General features: G+C 50.4%; 1 long non-coding RNA gene and 1 pseudogene across 4 annotated transcripts; both read left to right on the top strand.

The window, feature by feature from the left end:
* The first annotated feature begins 267 nt into the window (after window positions 1-267).
* Window positions 268-2,641, top strand: LOC710937 (NADH dehydrogenase [ubiquinone] 1 alpha subcomplex subunit 3 pseudogene; annotated as a pseudogene). Of its 3 annotated transcripts, none has more exons than XR_013408858.1 (2): window positions 268-481; window positions 2,230-2,641. The product of XR_013408858.1 is annotated as an NADH dehydrogenase [ubiquinone] 1 alpha subcomplex subunit 3 pseudogene, transcript variant X3 (transcript). The 3 variants fall into 3 exon arrangements; XR_013408857.1 differs by having other exon boundaries at window positions 268-492; XR_013408856.1 differs by having other exon boundaries at window positions 268-534; window positions 2,133-2,641.
* On the top strand, window positions 268-3,211 carry LOC144336643 (uncharacterized). The gene is made up of 2 exons (XR_013408863.1): window positions 268-528; window positions 2,903-3,211. It is a non-coding gene; the product is annotated as an uncharacterized LOC144336643 (long non-coding RNA).
* The last annotated feature ends 3,479 nt before the right edge of the window (window positions 3,212-6,690 follow it).

The raw sequence follows: 6,690 nt of genomic DNA, 5'->3' as shown, positions 1-6,690 counted from the left end.
GGGGAAAGGGCGTGGAGCGAGAGCCAGAGGTCCGGCGCTGGCCCCAGCTCTTTTTAAGTCATTGTTGCAGGGAGACTCGGTCACATGGTGGGACACCAGAGGGTCCCGGGGGTGGGGGCCCGAAGCCTCTTTATGCGGTTACTAGGAGCGAGGGTGGAGGGAGTAGGGGGAGCGAATTCTGCAGTCATCCCTTCTGACCCCCTGGGTTCATTCAGGGCTGGGCGTCGTGAGCATTTTGCTCACCTCTGCCCTCTGGCCATCGCATTCCCCCGGGATGCGGACTCCAGTCAATAGGCGAAGCTGGATCCTGGACTAGACTCTACGCTGCCGAATAGCTGCTGTTACCGCACAGTTGCAGGCTCTTGGTGCCCCGAACAAAAATTTGAACGAGTCACACAGAGATAGCAAAGCAGCAAGTTTATTAAGCACAGTATTCCACTCTCGGAGGGGAGAGCGGACTGACCTCTGCGAGATAAGATCAGCCCCAGCTTGGTGTAGTTTGGGTCTTTTTTTTTTTTTCCCGACGTAGTCTCGCTGTGTTGCCCAGGCTGGAGTGCAATGGTGCGGTCTCGGCTCACTGCAGCCTTCGCCTTCCGAGTAGCTGGGATTACAGGCGCCCGCCACCACGCCCGGCTAATTTTTGTAGTTTTTGTAGAGATGATGTTTCACCATGTTAGCCAGGCTTTTCTTCTTTTCCCAAGGCTGCCTAATCTGTAGCCAGTGTCTACCTTTTTGAATGATAGGTGTGTTGCTTAGTTACTTTGGCCCCTGTGCGCTTGAGGGCCGTCTTCATTCCATAATTTTAAGTACCTGCATGATATGCCGTCCATATGCATGAGCGCTAATGAGCTGGTTATCCTTACGTTAAGGATACTTTTTGTGTTTAATGCGCATGCTTATGCCTAAAGAGCTGTTCCTTACTGGTTTGGTCCTGATTTCCCTGGCCATGGGATTTTTACTCAGTTTTTAATCTTCCTTTTGTTTTGTCTCCTCAGCTTCTGCCATTTATCTTGCTTCTTGCTCACCCGCCCCTTCACCTTGCTTCTGCTCTCTGGTTTTACTTATTTTGCCCTTTATCCAACGTTTAATTCCCTTTGCTCTTCTTCTGCTTCATTTTCTTTGTTCTCCTGCCTCACTGTCAGTCACCAACCTTAAATGCCTGCAAGGTAACTGGAAACTTTGGACAATTGCACAGTCTCCTGCATCTATATCTTTGGGGAGCACTCCGTACCAGATTCCAGGTTTGCGAGGGCTGGTGAGACAAGGGCCTTCCTTCCTCAATTCAGTCAATTTGTAAGCCAAAAAGTATCTGAGACAGGTCTCAATCAATTGACAGGTTTATGTAGACAAGGTTAAGGACATGCCTGTAATCCCAGCACTTTGGGAGGCCAAGGTGGGCAGATCACGAGGTCAGGAGTTTGAGACTAGCCTGGCCAACATGGTGAAACCCCGTCTCTACTTTAAAAAAAAAAAAAAAACTTAGCCAGGTGTGGTGGCGGGCACCTGTAATCCCAGCTACTTGGGAGACTGAGGCAGGAGAATCACTTGAACACTGGAGGCAGAGGTTGCAGTGAGCTGAGATCGCGCCACTGCACTCCATCCTGGGCAACAGAGCGAGGCTGTGTCTCAATTCTTTTTTTTGAGACAGAGTCTTGCTCTGTTGCCCAGGCTGGAGTGCAGTGTAACAAACTCAGCTCACTGCAACCTCTGCCTCCCTTGTGCAAGCGATTCTCTTGCCTCAGCCTCCTGAGTAGCTGGAATTACAGGCACGCACCACCACACCTGGCTATTTTTTGTATTTTTAGTAAAGACAGGGTTTCACCATGTTGTCCAGGCTGGTCTCGAACTGCTGACCTCAAGTGATCCGCCCACCTCAACCTCCCAAAATGCTGGGATTACAGGCGTGAGCCACCATGCCCGGCCTATCATTTGCTTTTGAATGGCAGGATCCAGAGACTAAAACCACCTTTTACTATTGTTGAACTATACTGCTACAATGGTTTAAGAATTCTCCAATTTGGGAGGCCGAGGCGGATCACGAGGTCAGGAGATCGAGACCATCCTGGCTAACACGGTGAAACCCCGTCTCTACTAAAAAATACAAAAAACTAGCCGGGCGCGGTGGCGGGCGCCTGTAGTCCCAGCTACTCCGGAGGCTGAGGCAGGAGAATGGCGTGAACCCGGGAGGCGGAGCTTGCAGTGAGCTGAGATCCGGCCACTGCACTCCAGCCTGGGCGGCAGAGCGAGACTCCGTCTCAAAAAAAAAAAAAAAAAAAAAAAAAAAAAAAAAAAAAATTCTCCAATGCCGGAGACCAAGATGGCTGCGAGGCTCAGCGCCTTCCTCAAGAATGCCTGGGACAAGGAGCCAGTGCTGGTCGCGTCCTTTGTCATCGGGGGCCTCGCTATAATTATGCCCTCATTCAGCCCCTACTTCAAGTACTCCATCATGATCAATGAGGCCACGCCCTACAACTACCCAGTGCCCGTCCGTGATGATGAGAACGTGCCGGATGTGCCCAGCCACCCCCAGGACCCTCAGGGCCCCAGCCTGGAGTGGCTGAAGAAACTGTGAGCACCTTCACTGACAGAGGCGGCCCCTCCCACGGCTCCCAATAAAAATGTGAAAACCAAAAAAAAAAAAGAATTCTCCAATGCCAGCGCGGTGGCTCAAGCCTGTTTCTGGCACTTTGGTAGGCTGAGGTGGGCAGATCACCTGAGGCCAGGAGTTCAAGACCTGCCTGACCAACATGGAGACACCCCATCTCAGCTAAAAATACAAAATTAGCCTGGTGTGGTGGTGCATGCCTGTGATCCCACCTACTCGGGAGGCTGAGGCAGAAGAATTGCATGAACCAGAGAGGTGGAGGTTGCGGTGAGTCGAGATAGTGCCATTGCACTCCAGCCTGGGCAACAAGAGAAACTCTCCAAACGAAACCAAACCAAAAAAAGAAAATCTAAATATAAAACCAAAGTTGTGGAACGCCCCATCCCAGGGAAAGAATCTACAATCCTGTTTTGGTCAAGCTGACACCTGCCAGACCAGCAGGTGGCCCATTACTCAAATGGAAACCAGACATGCTGCCTTGTGCATCTGAACTCCATTTCCTGACCCCTAGCTGCAGCTGTACCTCGGTAGAACACCCTTTTCTTTCCTGTCTTGATGATTGTTGGAGTACTCTGTAAGTTTCCCTAATAAATGCTTTGGACTGATTGCTCTGGTAATTGGTGTTTTCTTGAAATCCCCACTGGTCCCGTCTTGGGATGATTTAGGGCATTCCTTTGTGGGAACTCCCCTGCCTCTGCTTTTGGGGAGACTCCAGCCAGGACAAAACAGATTGGAAGGTCAAAAGTGAGCTGAGGGGGCTGAGGTGCCTGAGGAAGTTTAGAAGCAGCACATACTTGCATTCTCTTAGAAATCCTGGGTCACGGCCAGGCACAGTGACTCACACCTATAATCCCAACACTTTGGGAGGTCAAGGCGGGTGGATCACTTCAGGTCAGGAGTTTGAGACCAGCCTGGCCAATTGGCAAAACCCCATCTCTACTAAAACTACAAAAATGTGGTGGGCGTCTGTAATCCCAGCTAGTCAGGAGGCTGAGGCAGGAGAATCACTTGAACCTGCGAGGCAGAGGTTGCAGTGAGCGGAGATCGTGCCACTGCACTCCAGCCTGGGCAACAAAGTGAAACTCTGTTTGAAAACAAAGAAATACTGGGCCGGGCGCGGTGGCTCATGCCTGTAATCCCAGCACTTTGGGAGGCCGAGGTGGGTGGATGATGAGGTCAGGAGATCAAGACCATCCTGGCTAATACAGTGAAACCCCGTCTGTACTAAAAGTACAAAAAAATTAGCCATGTGTGGTGGCAGGCGCCTGTAGTCCCAGGAGGGGAGGCTGAGGCAGGAGAATGGCATGAACCTGGGAGGTGGAGTTTGCAGGGAGTCAAGATCCAGCCTGGGTAATAGTGCAAGACTCCATCTCAAAAACAAACAAAAAGAAAACAAATACTGGGTCACGCAAGCATTGACTATAGTTACCACTGCATGGTAGCATGGTAGGATTACTGAGAGTCTCATTCTCCCTTCTTTTTTTTTAAATTTTTTTTTTGAGACAGTGTCTTGCTCTGTCACCCAGGCTGGAGTGCATGGCACAATTATAGCTCACTGCAGCCTCCAATTCCTGGACTCCAGAGGACTCACCTCCTGGGACTTCAGGTGTGCACCACCATGCCTGGCTGATTTTTTTACTTTTTGGAGGGACACTGTCTCACTATGTTGCCCTGGCTGGTCTCAAACTCCTGGCCTCAAGTGACCCTCCCAAAGTGCTGGAATTACAGGCATGAGCGACCACACCCGGCCTAATTTTCCCACTTCGTGGTGTTTTTCCAGATTTCTGACACTGAACATATGTTACTTTTGTAATCACCGGGGGTGGAAAAGGAAATGTTTGCTTTTTCAAAATGTTCTAATTTCTCAGTGCTGGATTCAAAGATCCGCCAAGCACAGGGTCTTGGTGCTGAGCTGTGGGGCGAGGAGTTGGGAAAGGGATGAGGAGTACTGCTGAGGGAAGAGGAAAATGGGGCCAGGTGCCATTACATCACACCTGCAATCCCAGCACTGGGAGACCAAGGTGGTAGATCACCTGAGGTCAGGAGTTCGAGACCAGCTTGGGCAACATTGCAAAACCCCGTCTCTACTAAAAATTAAAAAATTAGCCAGGTGTGGTGGCACACGTCTGTAGTTTCAGCTACCTGGGAGGTTGAGGCACAAGAATCACATGAACTTGGGAGATGGAGGTTGCAGTGAGCGAGATCACACTACACTCCAGCCTGGGGGACAGCCTGGGACTCTCTCTCAAAAAAAGAAAAAAAAGGTCGGGCACAGTGGCTCACGCCTGTAATCCCACTATTTTGGGAGGCCGAGGCGGGCAGATCACCTATCACCTGAGGTCAGGAGTTCAAAACCAGCCTGACCAACATGGTGAAACCCCATTTCTTCTCAAAATACAAAATTAGCTGGGCTTGGTGGCACATGCCTTAAATCCCAGCTACTTGGAAGGCTGAGGCAGGAGAATCGATTGAACCCAGGAGGCGGAGGTTGCAGGGAGCCAAGATTGCGCCATTGCACTCCAGCCTGGGCAACGAGAGCAAAACTCTGTGTCAAAATAATAAAGAAAAGAAAATAAATTTAAAAAAAATAAAGTGGATCCTGGTACAAGGTTTGCAAGGTATGTAAGAATGTCTCCATTATTTTAAATGAACTCTTAAGTTCTGAGGAAACCCAGGCGGGGTCTTAAGGACTTTGTTTTACCTTCTAGCTTTTGCTTGAAGGCCCCACTTTCTCCAGGTCTTTAATTTTTTTTTTTTTTTTTTTTTCCGAGACGGAGTCTTGCTCTGTCGCCCAGGCTGGAATGCAGTGGTGCGATCTCGGCTCACTGCAAGCTCCGCCTCCTGGGTTCACGCTATTCTCCTGCCTCAGCCTCCCGAGTAGCTACACATTCATCAGACCTACTGCAAGGTATTGGTGAAGACTCACTGCTGTGGTTGCACATGGAGACCTGGCCTGCTGTAGGAAGATCTGTTCTCAGAGCTGCTTTCCTTGGCAGGGGGCGGGGGGGATACTTTCCAGAAGGTGAAGTTTTGGGTCAAGACCCAAGGAGCAAGCTGGGCAGGCCCCTTCTACACTCTTGTTTCCTGGGTTCCTGGTCCAGAGGAAGGCTTGTATGTGGGTTTCTTTTTCTCTCACCTGACTACTTCCCTCCCTCTAGCCCTGTATGCTGGTGGTGCAGGAACCCCCTGTAACTGAGTGGGGATGGCAGGGAAGGGACATCTGGGTTCTGCCAAACTTAAAGGAACTCCCCTTCCCCTGCCAGAGTTCACAAGAAGGGAAGTAATCTTAGGGGTGGAGGCAGGTGCATAGGAGTTTCCTCCCCCCACTATCTGAGCACCTCAGCAGAGCTGGGGTGCACAAGTCCCATCTGCCACCCCAGAATTCAGTCTGATAATAGGAGGGCAACAAGCCAAGAAGACACACATAATGCAGCCATAAAAAAGAATGCAAGCAGCTGGGCATGGTGGCTCATGCCTGTAATCCTAGCACTTTGGGAGGCTGAAGCAGGAAGAACCTCTTGAGCCCAGGAGTTGAAGACCAGCCTGAGCAACGTGGCAAAACCCCGGCTCTACAAAAAAATACAAAAATTAGCCAGGCGTGGTGGCTCACACATGTAATCCCAGCATTCTGGGAAGCTGAGGCAGGTAGATCACTTGAGGTCAGAAGTTCGAGACCAGCCTGGCCAATATAGTGAAACCTCATCTCTAAAAATACAAAAATTAGCCGGACATAATGGCTGGCGCCTGTAGTCCCAGCTACCCCGGAGGCTGAGGCAGGAGAATCACTTGAACCTGGGAGGCGGAGGTTGCAGTGAGCCGAGATTGTGCCACTGCACTCCAGCCTGGGTGACAGAGCAAGACTTCATCTCAAAAAACGAAACAAAAATTAGCCGGGCGTGTTGGCATGCCCCTACAGTCCCAGCTACTCGGGAGATTGAGGTGGAAGGATCACTTGAGCCCCAGAGGTTAAGGCTGCAGTGAGCTGTAATTTCGCCACTGCACTCCAGACTGGGTGACAGAGCGAGACCTTGTCTCAAAATTAAAAAAAAAAAGAAAGAAAAGATAATGAAATCATGTCCTTTGCA

Source organism: Macaca mulatta, chromosome 19 (assembly GCF_049350105.2).
Source record: "Macaca mulatta isolate MMU2019108-1 chromosome 19, T2T-MMU8v2.0, whole genome shotgun sequence".
In the NCBI taxonomy this organism is placed as follows: Eukaryota; Metazoa; Chordata; class Mammalia; order Primates; family Cercopithecidae; genus Macaca; species Macaca mulatta.
The sequence above is the reverse complement of the archived record's forward strand: the minus strand, read 5'-3'. Positions and strand labels throughout refer to the sequence as shown.